Below are 15,155 nucleotides of genomic sequence, written 5' to 3' on the forward strand. Positions count from 1 at the left end.
ATGGAGCGGCTGCTATTCCACTTGAAATAAAATCATGGTAGGAAATATTGCTACGTTAACTACCGCCGTTAATACCTTGATAGAGCTGCCCAGTGGGAAGCACCTCAGGTCGGCAGGCACCTCCATACAACACCAGTACTCTAGTCATCTGCTTATCAACTCGCCGTGCAGCCCAATCAGCCATGCAAAACAGTCTTGAGTGGCAAGAAATCTGCCCAACCTGCTGATTCACTTTCTATACACCCACTTCCTTCGACACAACCACTTGCTCTTAGTCTGGTTGCCATATTGGGCTGCAGCTACCCATACTTGCTCTCTACTGATAGTGCTCATTCGTGAATTCTCCTTCAGGAATGTCTCTCTGTCTACGGACGAGAAGAAAAGTCAAACAGGAAACAGGAAAGTCTGATTTGAGACTCTCAGCAGCTGTCACGTCCTGACCAGTAAAAGGGTTGTTTGTTATTATAGTTTGGTCAGGGCGTGGCAGGGGGTGTTTGTTTAGTGTGTTTCGTTTTTTTTGGGGCAATGTTCTATGTTAGTCTATTTCTATGTCTGTGTCTATTTATTCTATTTCTATGCTTAGTTTATTGGGTTGACCTTCAATTGGAGGCAGCTGTTCCTCGTTGCCTCTAATTGAAGGTCCTATTTAATAGGGGTGTTTGTTCATTGGGATTTGTGGGTAGTTGTTTCTCCGTGTAGTCATTTGTCCTTACGGGACTGTTTTTCGTCGTTGTTTTTGTTCAATTGTTTTGTTTCATTTCTTTAATAAATAAGAAGATGAGCATACACATTCCCACTGCGTTTTGGTCTACTACATACGACGAACGTGACAGAACTACCCACCAACAAAGGACCAAGCAGCGGGGTAAGGAGCACTGTGAAGAAGGATGGACATGGGAGGAGATGAGGATGAGTATATCCAGAGCTATGGAGGATTTAAGGAAGACCGAGAGGCATCCGCACACGGGGAGTTGGGCAGAGTCAGGATGGAGACCTGAGCCAACTCCCCGTGCTTATTATGGGGAGCGACGAATGAAGAAGGCACCGAGCTATGCGGAAATGCGCACTGTATTGCGAAGAAGCATTCAAAGGCTGGTGCGATCGATGGAAGCTCCTCAGCGTGGCCAGGCTATATTGAGCACTCAGCCAGGAAGGGTTGTGCAGGCCGTACGCTCCAGACCTCCAATACGTCTTCAGGGTCCGGTTTACCCTGTTCCTGCTCCTTGCACTAGCCTTGAGGTGCGTGTTACCAGTCTGGCGCCTCCAAAGCCAGCCCCACGCACCAGGCCTGTAGTGCGTCAGCTTAGTCCAGTACGTCCTGTTCCTGCTCCTCACACTAGCCTTGAGGTGCGTGTCCCTAGTATGGCGCCTCCAAAGCCAGCCCCATGTACTAGGCCTTTAGTGCGCCTGTACAGTCCAGAACCGACAGAGACGGCCTACAGTCCGGAACCGACAGAGTTGGCCTACAGTCCGGAACCGACAGAGTTGGCCTACAGTCCGGAACCGACAGAGTCGGCCTACAGTCCGGAACCGACAGAGTCGGCCTCCAGTCCGGAACCGGAGCTGCCAGATTCGGCCTCCAGTCCGGAACCGGAGCTGCCAGAGTCGGCCTTCAGTCCGGAACCGGAGCTGCCAGAGTCGGCCTCCAGTCCGGAACCAACAGAGTCGGCCTCCAGTCCGGAATCGGAGCTGCCAGAGTCGGCATCCAGTCCGGAGCTGCCAGAGTCGGCCTCCAGTCCGAGGTCTCCAGCGATGCGCCTCAGCCTGAGGTCTCCAGCGACGCGCCTCAGCCCGAGGTCTCCAGCGACGCGCCTTAGCCCTGAGCCTTCAGCGGGGGTGGACAGGTTATGTTGGGGACTAAGGCCGGAGCCTGAGCCACCTCCATAGTAGGAGGATTGGGGAGGGGTGTAGCACAAGAACCGTCGGTGACGGTGGCCACCCTCCCTTCCCTCCCTTTAGTTTGGGATTATTTTGTTTTGGGGTTTATTTTTGTGTTTTTTATTTGAGGTGCATCCAGGGTCTGCACCTTTGGGGGGGGGGGGGGTACTGTCACGTCCTGACCAGTATAAGGGGTTATTTGTTATTGTAGTTTGGTCAGGACGTGGCAGGGGGTGTTTGTTTAGTGTGTTTCGTTTTTTTGGGGGCAATGTTCTATGTTAGTCTATTTCTATGTCTGTCTATTTATTCTATTTCTATGCTTAATTTATTGGGTTGACCTTCAATTGGAGACAGCTGTTCCTCGTTGCCTCTAATTGAAGGTCCTATTTAATAGGGGTGTTTGTTCATTGGGATTTGTGGGTAGTTGTTTCTCCGTATAGTCATTTGTCCTTACGGGACTGTTTTTCGTTGTTGTTTTTGTTCAAGTGTTTTGTTTTGTTTCTTTAAAAAATAAGAAGATGAGCATACACATTCCCGCTGTGTTTTGGTCTACTCCATACGACGAACATGACAGCAGCTTCTTGACTACATGTTGACTACATGTTATTTCTCGCTATAATTTAATAGAGAGGCTGTTTGATAGACGTGCCACTGGAATGGACAACATAAAGAGCTTGGAAAATAATTGAATTAATAAATAGGCAAGGTGGTACACTAAGGAGACATGTCAAGACATTTCTGACTCCAGCTTAAAATGACCACCTTCCACTCTAGGTGTGCAGTGTGCTTGAAATGAAATGAAAAGCTTAAAAACCAACCAGTCCTATTAAAACCCATTAATTAGTCTCTGATTAAAATCTAAGTGCAGAACAGTTAATTATGAGTCTATCTGGGGCAACTCCAATCAAGCTCTTGTTTGGACAATCAGATTACAATAACCTCATCAGGGTAGTCTCAGTCTCAGTCCAACAGTTTCAATGGGCTTCCACCTCTGAGTCTCACAGGCCATCACTGGCTAACTTGGGTAGGGACCTGGCTTTGGCTCCCATCTGCAAGGACAATGGAGAAAGGAGATGGAAAAAGGGAAGGAGTAGAGGGGTGGGAGAAAATAGAGAGTAGAGGAGAAAAGAGAGGGGATAGGGGAAGAATGGAGAGTAGAGCAGAGAGGAGAGGACACAAGAGAGGGGAGGAGAATTAATGTTGTAGAGGAGATATAGTAGAGTGGAAAGGAGAGAAGAGAAGAGAAGAGATGGGTAAATGGGACCTCCGGTCTCCAGGGGGGAACACAGTGGGGACCCTTCTATTGAGTGGAGTGGGTGCCTTTGGAGCAGGGAGACACCACCAGAAAACCAGACAGCTGATTACAGTAATGGGGTTTTAGTCTGACAGATAGACTGAATAGAATGGGGCGTCTAGGTGTGGCCCCTGTGACCTGCTGGGAAGATACAATACTCTATTAGAGGCTCCTGAGCCCAGAGCTTGTCAACAAACACATATAGGAACTGATTACACACACAATCCTCAATCTAAGCGTAGTCGTATGTACTGTGTGTGTGTTTTTGTTGTGTGTGTGTGTTATTTTTTTATAATCACCTGGACGCTTAGATCAGTGTATGTACTGAGTTGCTCACAGGAAGCTACCCGCACTGTGATCATCTGGAGTTTGTTTAGCAAGCCCATTACCCTACCCTACTACACTACGTCCTCTGGAAATAACGTCAGGGCTCTTCCTGAATGTCTCAGAGTACACTATGACTCAGCGTTTGAGTATGTACTGTGTATGAGTGTTGTGCAGTTGTGTTTTTATGATTTGATGAGACTGATTTAATGAGCCTTCCAGATGATGTGTCGCCGTGTCCACACGTCACAGGAAAAGATTCCCCCTGCTTTCTCCGTACCTCAATACACCTGGGACATCACTTCATTAGCAAAATAGTTTGAGGTCACTTGAATTGTATCAGGATATAACCTCATAGGTATATGTAATAACCTATAAGTGCTTTACAAGTGTAATACATTATACTTATTCATTATTATTATTACTAGTATGTATTCATCAACTATTACATGCTAACATTTGGTAATGGGTAATTATTTGATATTTACTGATATGTGTAACTGTGTTTTTCTAGTGATGGTTAGTGCTACCATTTTCAATGAATCCCAAAGGAATTAAAACATATTTATTTGGTAATAAAAATGTTGCTTTTACTATGTTGTTTCTAAATATCAGGTAAATAGTGGACTGTTAAAACAAAGCATAACCTTCCTCTACACTTAAACTCTAAATCCCAATAACAAGCGCTTATAAAATGTAAGACTTGTCATTCCCAGTTCTTCTTCAATGGGCTTTGATGTGTCTGTGGAATGTGCACTCTCTGGATGACCTTCTATTCTCAAAGGTAAAGGGATCTGTTAGCGATGTATGAAGATCAGGGACAAGAACAATACCTGTGCATGTGTGTGTGTGTGTGTGTGTGTTTGTGTGTGTGTGTGTGTGTGTGTGTGTGTGTGTGTGTGTGTGTGCTTGCATGTGTGTGTGTGCTTGCATGTGTGTGACTACATACAATCTCCATACAATGACAATTCCAGTAGCAACTCCAACAACATCTCTCGTTGGGGGCACAATCTGTCTGTCCCCTAACACCTTCTTCTTCCTCCTCCTCCTCCTCCTCCTCCTCCTCCGCCTCCTCCTCCTCCTGTTTCCCCTCCATGGTGGGCACCTGTTAGCTTGTATTGACATGAGAATCTATAGTAATTGGCTTAGCAGAGTAAGCTTGAGTGATACAGCCCCAGCCTCTCAGCAGCAGGGTAGCTGGTTCTCAGCTGCAGTCACAATGCTGACCGGAGCACCACTGTATGGCAATGAGCCATATCTTCTACCTACATGATAGCCACCATGTAAACCTGAACTGACTGAGCAAACAGGGCCACCACATAAAGCTCACTGACACCTGATTAACCAGCCATGAGCTTGATGTTGTTATTTCACATAGTCTATATGTTGATTTCTGGTATAAGGTGTGTGGTTTGACATGGCATTATACTGTAGTGATAAAAATGTCACCTGGAGGTAATTTGGGGGTCTCAGAATGTTTTTAAGATGTGTTTGGAAGCATTTGGAGGTGGCATAGTGTGGTGATTCGGGGTGGCACTGCTTTTGTAAACACTGTGTGGGTTTGAGTGGCAGGGTGTTTTGAGGCAGGGGGTGTTAAGGGAGATTGGACTCTCATAGGATATGGCCTCACTTCCCCCTCTCTCTGAGGCTCTCAGGAGGAGAGCAGTACACCTTTCAACTTTTATTTTTGCTCTGTTTATAAACACCACTTTCTGGGAGCCTGGCTGCAACCTCTGTTATTCTTCCTGTGCTGTTTGCCCACTCGCAGCTGGAGAGACAGGAAAACCAATCTGGAAAACTACTCCAAGTATGTCATCTGTGATTACGGGACGGAGCTGCAGTGACCGCCGCCTGTGCCTGGCATAGGCAGGCCTGGGCAGCTCTCCTTGGCTTGAAGCATTGACAGGCCTGAGTAATGTGCCTCTCCTGGGGGCCTCTCTGGGTCTGAGTACCTATAGCTCAAGGCCTCAAGGTCTCCTAGCGCATTCTTCCAGGGAACTCTGGCTGTCCGCCTTTTTCCTGTGGAGACACAGCAGAGGAAGCCACCCACCCTAAGGTGGCCACCAAGCCTCCCAACTTTCAGTTTTTGCTTGGGTTTATCCTCCCAGCGGTAACACACCCTGCGAGGACAAAACAACGAGCCCAGGGCTAGAGTTGTTTTCTCCTCTGAAAATTTTATAATAACGTGACCCAAAGAGTGCCATATAAGATAACTCAAAATCATATCAACAGTAATGCAACCCTGTTGGAATCTGACCCATTTATATTTACTGTAAACATCACTGTGGAAGCTGTAAAAATTGTGAGATGCCTGTTTTGTCATACATATGCGGGCTGTCTCCATATAAAACCTAATTTAGGAAAAGGATTGGTTGCAACTCACCTTATTGTCGGCCTCTCCTTTCCTCCGCAGCCACTTTCCCATGGTGAGGAGAGTTGGAGCGGGGATCCAGGGTGATGGCAAATGACACAGCAGCCCGGCCTCCCATTGTATGTGTGCGTTTACTCAGCACGAGAGAGCAAGAACAGTTAGGCTGCAGGAATACAATAGCCTCATATTTATTTACTGCTTAGTGGCAGCCGGGGAGGCCCCTGTACCTGATAGTGTTTACAGCAAGGGAAACCCCCACTTAGTAGGATACTACACCCACTTAAAGGTTATTACAAGGCTGTGTACGTCTCAAATGGCACCCTTTCTCCTATGTAGTGCACTACTTTTGACCAGGGCCCATGGGGTTCCGGTCAAATTCTCATTCCGCCAGATGAAGCCTTTCAATAAAGAAGGAGTCAATTCAAGGACATTAGGTCTCAAATGTGGGAATGTATTATTTGATGAGCATACTGTATATTTGTATACATGGGGCGGTAAAATTAAAAAGGCCTACAACCTCATAATAGTTAGGCCTACATGTATAAGTTTAAATGGAATATGAATACAATTTGTGTGTGGAACCTTTATGTTGTTGATGGTCTACTGAATCAATAATAGGTATGTTATGTCAATAAGTAGAAGAATGGATAGAAGGGAGCCCTGAGTGCCTTGGCAGAGTGTTGTTATACCACTTAGCTCCAGGGGAGGGCTCATTCTAGTTTGCAACACCACAATCTAACCTGTATTTTTCCCCATCCATAGGCCTACTAGACTATATTGCTCTGACAACTGCTCTTTATATAGTCAATCCTAGTGCACATACAATTTAATTTAATTCAGTTCAATTTCCAGTTAAGTTTTGGTTAACAGGAATTGCTTTCTCCAAGTTTCCAAACATGCATTCATATGAGGGGAAAATAAACAAAAGCGGCGGCGACTATTGACCTACATGACCATACCCGTTTCCCGTGAAATTAATTTCCAGAGAGGCATTATGAGAGCTTTATTTATTGGTCGCCTTAAATCCTTTTTAGATGAACAGACTGATTAAAAAGAGGGAATTCAGACAAAAACGAGAGATGTGTGGTAGAGCTGAGATTCTGAGATTCTCTCCTGTTACTGTGACAACCCAAATAGTTCAGGTGTGTCAAGTGACAGGGCTTCACTGCTGCTATTAGCACTTTTTATATAATAAGGATGGGTGGGGGATTTCCCCGAAAGCATTCATCTTTTGCTGTCATAGGGATGCATGTTATTAAGGAGGAGCCATTTGAATGTATTTCGCTGTATATGTTTTCTGTAGGAGCGACTTAAGGTCTGTGTCACTGTATCTAGGTGTTACATTTGATCCTATTATCACATTTGATCAGGGGCGAAAATCTGATATCAACTTTGGAGGGGACAATTACATGAAATTTTCTCAAGAGCAATTCCTGAGGGGGACACCAAAAGTAGTGCTGTAACACATAGCCTACATTGTAATATGGTAAATGTATATTGAGGAACCAAAGAAATAAGGTGTTTGACGTACTCCTAACTACCGGTACCCAAAACTACACAACTAATCACAACAGCAATACCATTGCCTTTAACAAATCTTAGTTCAGTCACCAGTTTAAGTTGAGAGTGGGGGTATCCATGGCATTTTCCAATTATGTTCCTATTTTACAAGTAAAAAAATGGAGAACCTTTCATAATGTTGCCAAACAAAGACTCAACAAACTTACCTGAGACTCCCTGTCTCTGCCAGTCTGTCCTTGCATATCTGTCCCCAACTCTGCTGTCTGTGTGCCATCTGTTGCCTGCTCTGCCTAATGACATCATTGTGAAACATTTCCATTAGAATTTCATTTCTTTCTTATGAACATTTTATCAACTAGTCTTTGAGATATTAGGCTACTAGGGTTCTTACTTTGCGTTTTGGTGTACTGAAAAATACTCTGATGTCCGTCTTTTATTTTTCTGCCATTTTTCTGCCTGGCTGGCTGGCTACACACACACACACGGTGTGTAGGTTATTTACAGTAGGAGATGGGCTTCTATCATCTTATCTTTTATAATTCTATTTGGGCTTTGATCTAAAAGGTAGCTAGCAAATGTGAAACGGATTAAAATGACAAGAGTTGACAGCTGTATGAGTTCACCATTTACACAACATATGCTGCAACCTTTTGTAATTTTAATAGTTTGTTTCATATTGGCTGGCTTCCAACAATAGCTGAATTTGCAAAGCTAGCGAGCACCAATTCCGTTTCAGTGGTGTTTGCTATAATCTTTGCTACCCGGGTTAAATAAAGGTGAAATAAAATAAATAAATAAAAGTTCCCTTGCGACAATTTAGCTTTTGCAACGAGACCATTAAATATATTTAAGACAATGGTAGAAGAGAGTGTAGTTCTGTTCAGTTTGGACTCCAGTTTATCGCTAACCTTATCACAGGGACTTTGAAGCACTAACTTACATCATCTGCATGCTGATTTTGGAATAAATTGACGATAGCAAAGATTCCATCTTTGACGAGGCCACATAAATGGAATAGGTACTAGCTAGCTTAATAGTTCATATTTGCGCGCTAGCTCTGCATATTCAGCTAGTGTGTGTGCGCGATTGACTGGATTAACCTCACGTCAGTTACGTTCATTGAGTGCCTTTCAGACAGTGGATACGACCCCTCTGTTACCTTGCCAACTAAGGAACTGGCAGTGGATCAAACCATTGTGAGGCAAAGGGTGGGGGGGTCGCAATCTTTTGAAACTTAAAAACGTGCTATTAAGTGTCTATAATCAGCACAATTGCTTTCATTGCGTATTATTAATATTATTTAAATTAAATAGTTATTTTTCAGTGATATATTGGCGGGGACAAATCATATTTTTCCCAGGATGGGGGGGTCGTGTCCCCGTGTCCCCCGGGATTTCCGCCACTGCATTTGATCTCTACTAATACCACTATATGGCGTTATGCTAACTAATGTCCATACATGTCATTTCGTGCATATATTATGATGACAACTTGTGAAGTTTTTGTTAGTTTTGGTGTTCGTTCAAGGGTTCGTGCACACGTAACATTTTCTTGAGGCAGGCCTAAATTCGGTAGACAAAGTCTACGCACCTTCATCTGTGATTAGTCAACAGTAGGGATTCTTCAATTAAGTGTTTGTTGTCATTTAACAAGAGACGACTCTTTTTCATGCAAAAAAATTCACCTGAGAAATACTGCACCAAACATCTTAGATGTAAAATTGCGCGACTAAGATCTCCTCAGCAAAAACGTCAAAATTAATGACAGCTTTCTTGAGTCATCTTAGATTAATTCTGACTATTTTTAAGGAAGCCTATACTGGCTACGGTGTCTCGAGATCGACAAATACTATTGCCTCTGTTTTCTTGTTTCTCAAGCGAAGGTTTTATAAGGGAATATGCGAGGCATAGACATTCACTTCGCCTAGTTGAGTTCTGCTAGGAGCAAACTGAATCTAGTATGAGGACACTGTGGAAAACAGGTGTATGTACCAGTGTTTCCTGCACAAACACGTCGGCCTCTCTGACCAAATATAGTAATTCACCCACTTCCCCTCTGAACTCCAGGGTGGCATCCCAAATGACACCCTATTGCCTATATAGTGCACTACTTTAACCAGAGCCCTATGGGCCTTTGTTAAAGGTGGAGCAGTACATAGAGAAAAGAGTGCTATTTGGGACACAGCCCCGGTTCACTCTGTGGCCAAAAGGCTGTCCTTCACACCTGTCTAAACCTGCGGTTTCCTGTTTAAACCTAATTGCTCCTGTAAGTCGCTCTGGATACGAGAGTCTGCTAAAAGACTAAAATGTAAATGTAAAATGTTTCATTAGACAGACAGTGAGATTTCACTAACCATTGGGTTGGACTACAGTTAACTAATCAACTGAATTTCTTACTCAGCTTTGCTTTCTCTCCCTTCTCCTCTCACTTACTCCCTCTCTCCTCTTGCTACTCTCCTTGCCTTCTCATATATATATATTCTCTCTCTACCCTCAGTCTCCTTCTCCCTGTTCCCCTCTCTCTCCCTCTCTCACACCTTCCAGGCAGCTTAAGCGCTCTTCCTTCCTGCCCTAGCATGGCTTCCTGCTCCTGCTCTTATCACTAGAGAAAACGTGACAGGGCCTCAGCCTAGTCAGCCCGCCACTACCCAGCACCCCCCTTCCTAGGCCACGACCGCCTTAAATGGAATAATTCTGCCCTGGGCCTGGGGGCATAGGTGCCTGGGGTGGGCATAGCGGGATATCCCGGGGCCCCTGTCACCCACCTGGCCCAAAACTGCTAATGGACTTATTTATTATAAACAATATGGTTCCTACTTCACAGCCTGAAAGAGGAACAATAAATGTTAAGTGGCCGGACATGTTTTTATTTATGTTTTTATTTATCTTTAAGGAAGCCCCGGGCACTCGGCATTATAAAGCCATTCTCTGTAAAGGGGGTTTCCTCAGCACAGGAAACCAGTAGCTTTGATTTTCTCTGCAAATCTGTGCTTCATCACACAATGGGAGTAGATCTGCACCTCATCATAAACGGTCCATCAAATCTGTGCTTCATCACACAATGGGAGTAGATCTGCACCTCATAATAAACGGTCCATCAAATCTGTGCTTCATCACACAATGGGAGTAGATCTGCACCTCATAATAAACGGTCCATCAAATCTGTGCTTCATCACACAATGGGAGTAGATCTGCACCTCATCATAAACGGTCCATCAAATCTGTGCTTCATCACACAATGGGAGTAGATCTGCACCTCATCATAAACAGTCCATCAAATCTGTGCTTCATCACACAATGGGAGTAGATCTGCACCTCATCATAAATGGTCCATCAAATCTGTGCTTCATCACACAATGGGAGTAGATCTGCACCTCATAATAAACGGTCCATCAAATCTGTGCTTCATCACACAATGGGAGTAGATCTGCACCTCATAATAAACGGTCCATCAAATCTGTGACTGACCTCATAGCTAATAAAGTGAAATTCAAACTGTGCATCACCCACCGTACAATATTGTGGCATCAGAGATACGTTCCACTACGTCACAATTCTGCTGCAATTTATTTTATTGCACCACACTGGTGAATCAAAAAATGTAATCTACTACTAGTGCCTGGCATTATATTAATGTGGTAGTTGATGTGGCAGCAGGTTTTGAAATGTGAAATTTGCTTTCAGCAATTCATCAGCACATCCCACTAGGCACAGACGTCAGTTCAACTTCTTGTTTAGATTTACGTTTGAGCTAACGTGGTTGAGATAGCATGGTGAGCTAACGTCAATTCAACAAAAAATGTCTCCATGTAAGTGGATTTAAGTTAAAAGTTGGGTGAAGAAAACTAAGAAATTCCCTTACGTTGATAACTTTTGCAAATCCATTCAGTTTTCCACATTGATTCAACATCATCACATTGCATTTTTTTGTTGAAATGACATGGAAACAACATTGATTCAACCAGTTTTTTCCCCCAGTGGGATATTGTCTCTTCTTTATTCAAATGGCGTTGCTCCTCAGGTAGAGTGGGATTGTTCTCCTCATTGGCCAGAGGCAGTATGTATCAAGAGACTAGGAAAATCAGCATCCTAATGATACATATGGCCCCAGATAGTGACCATGCCCAGCACTGTCATGGTCAGTCTATTATCATTCCCATGTTTTAGTGAGTGCACACACACACACACATACACCCCAGGTTGGGAGCATCTTGAGTGTGTGTGTGTTGCTCGCATGCTGTATTTATTGTTGTTGTAGGGCAGCGTTGCCAGATAGGGGTCTGCCCAGCTCTGATAGAGCCAATGTTATTGTAAGGCCACAAGGCCATCTGATAAGGGCCCAAACTCCACAGCCCCCAGCGATAAGACAATGTTTTGGATGGTACCCAGCCAGAAAGCTTTATAACCTGCTGCACAAATGTAACAATAACTACAAAGTTCAAGGTCCACTTGCTGTGCATCGACCACAATGTCGGGAAAGATATGTTTTACATTCAGAAGTGGTCAAGTTCCTCTGAGGTCTCCATATACCTTTGACTGTTTCCCAAATGGCACATACCCTATTCCCATGCATTGCACTACTTTTGACCATAGTCCTATGGATCCTAGTCAAAAATAGTGCACTAAATAGGGAATAGGGTACAATTTGGGACGCTGCCTATGTCAGTGTATGAATGTTGTTTAGTGTATTTGTGTATACTGATGGCAGTGGATAGTATTCAGTTTCTCTCTGACTGTGTTGCTCTCTTTGAGTTTTCCCTCTTATCTTGTGAGAATATCACATAGGGGAAGTTGGTCTGCTGACTCTGGTCATTGAGGTTAGGTGGAAAAGTCAAAAGTTAAGTGTGAGGCTAAGTTTAATGCCTATATCCAGACACTGTCCTGTTGATCATTCTAGTAATCAACACTCAATAACATTGCTGTTGGTCCCCAGTATGGTATCCCTATTAGGACCTCCTGCTGAGACTGAGGCTGTCCTAACATGTCCTAATATGTACACAGTACCTGTAAATCATAATCAATGGAATTAGACTGCTCCACTGTTTAGTTATTTACTGTTGACTTTGAAGGGGTTTAGGATCTAGGTTTAGGTGCTCATGAAGGAAACTGTTATTGCTCTTTATATTCGGATTGAGGTGACTCAGATTGAGGCCTTCAAGGCACATTGACTTGGCGAGGGTACTGAGTTGTTACTGAGTTGATATGGATGCTCAACACCATTGTGTGTAAATGACCTGTCAAGAGATTATCTCTGACAGGTCATTTAACATCAGGTGAACTCAGACACTGAGAGGTTAACCTGAGCAGTGTCCCCTTGATGTCGAAAAGGTATCCAACCTTAAGTAAACCTGAAAATAAACATCATAGACAACTGCATACTTTCATTTAACTGTCATCTTTTTTTCAATTATCTTATCTTAATTCAATTACATTTCTGCACTGAAAAGTTAAATCAAATCCACAAAAAAGTTGTCATCTAAAGAAGAAAAGAAATATGATTTACACAGGTCAGACATAATTTGTTCGGCATTATTATTGGCAAGAACCATCTGGTTTGATATATGACTGCACTGAAGGCATATTTTAGGCTATGAATTTGATAGAAGTTACGTGTGAGAGTTAAGTGAATGGTACGGCGTCCTTACATTGTGAGTGATGAGAACATGTGTGGGTGTGTAGGTGTGCAGCCAATTAAAATGCAATATAAAGTAGGATCTTCCTGTCAGTAATATGTGTTTCTATATACCGTTAGTATAAAGGGAACAGCTCAGAGGAAGCACTCACACACAGCGCATTTCCTCCATAAAACCACAGCTGTGTGAAAACAACACATTGCACATTACTCAGCTTTTTCTGTCATTTAAGAACCATATAGGACAACATAATGCCCACGGAGAGGAGCTGCATGTACAGTAGCCATTGTTTTAAATTGAATAAATCTGTAAGTTGATTAGACTGTATTTAAAAAGGTAAGCCTACATTTAGGCTGTTGTTTATATGTGTATTTCACATTATGTTGAGGTGAAAATCTGAGTATCATCGTCACCAATCAACTGCATTGCAGTTAAAAACAACAACAACAATTTCTGTATGCTAGCTATGCTAACCAGTTTATACGAACAGGAGTTAGCATTTAGAAGTCACTTCTTCTAAACTTGAAAAGGGACATCTTCTAAATGTTATGCAGCAAAAACAGCCAAATATATCCAAATCAGACTTGAGTAACTACATTGTGGGCCTGTTACATTACATAAATCATGACGGATTTGACAAATATCCACTTTATTAAATCAGATTTCTTGAATGTGCGCCAATCTGGTCAATGGAACGCAGAGACCCCTTTGACACATTTATTAAAGAATCCCCATAATTAAAGGTGTTCTTATATTGTAAAACATGTAAGGATACAGGTATAGCTGGATAAAGTTACAGTGCTGTGAAGGTGAAGATGTATTTGCCTCCTTTCTAATTTTCTCTACTTTAGCATATTTTTGAAACTGAATGTTATCAGATCTTCAACCAAAACCTAATATTAGATAAAGGGAACCTGTGTGAACAAATAACACAACAATGACATATACTTAATTGCCCTCTTACGCTCAATAACTGATTGTGCCACCTTTGGTTGCAATTACTCCAACCAAACGCAAGCCTGTAGTTGTTGATCAGTCTCTCACGTCGCTGTGGATACATTTTTACCCACTCTTCCATGCAGAACTGCTTTAACTCAGCGTCATTTGTGGGTTTTCAAGCATGAGTTGCTTGTTTCAAGTTTATTTATTTAAAAAAACATTTATCTCACCTTTATTTAACCAGGTAGGCCAGTTGAGAACAAGTTCTCATTTACAACTGCAACCTGGCCAAGATAAAGCAAAGCAGTGCGACACAAACAACAACATAGAGTTACACATGGAATAAACAAACGTACAGTCAATAACAAAATAGAAAAAAATCTATATACAGTGTGTGCAAATGAGGTAAGATTGGGGAGATAAGACAATAAATAGGTCGTAGTGGTGAAGTAATTACATTTTAGCAATTAACACTGGAGTGATAGGTGTGCAGAAGATGAATGTGCAAGTCAAGATACTGGGGTGCAAGAAGCAACAACAAAAAAATAACAATATGGGGATGAGGTAGTTGGATGGGCTATTTACAGATGGGCTATGTACAGGTGCAATGATCTGTGAGCTGCTCTGACAGCTGATGCTTAAAGTTAGTGAGGGAGATATGAGTCTCCAGCTTCAGTGATTTTTGCAATTTGTTCCAGTCATTGGCAGCAGAGAACTGGAAGGAAAGACAGCCAAAGGAGGAATTGGCTTTGGAGGTGATCAAAGGTCTGCCACAACATCTCAATTGGGATTAGGTCTGGATGTTGACTAGGCCATTCAAAAAGTTAGAATTTGTTGCTTTTTAGCCATTTTAATGTAGACTTCATTGTGTGTATTGGCTTATTGTCTTGCTGCATTACCCAGCAGCGCTTCAGCTTCAGCTCACAGCAGGATGGCCTGACATTCTCATACAGAGCAGAATTCATAATTCATTGTATTAAGGCAAGTCGTCCAGGTGCTGAGGCAGCAAAGCATCCCAAAACCTTCACAATACCAACACCATACTTGACTGTTGGTATAAGGTTCTTACTGTGGAATGCAGTGTTTGGTTTTCGCCAGGCATAATGTGACCCATCATCCAAAAAGTTATACTTTTGACTTATCTGTCCATAGAACATTCTTCCAAGAGTCTTGATGATCATCCAGGTGCTTCCAGA

This window comes from Salmo trutta, chromosome 2, assembly GCF_901001165.1.
Source record: "Salmo trutta chromosome 2, fSalTru1.1, whole genome shotgun sequence".
In the NCBI taxonomy this organism is placed as follows: domain Eukaryota; kingdom Metazoa; phylum Chordata; class Actinopteri; order Salmoniformes; family Salmonidae; genus Salmo; species Salmo trutta.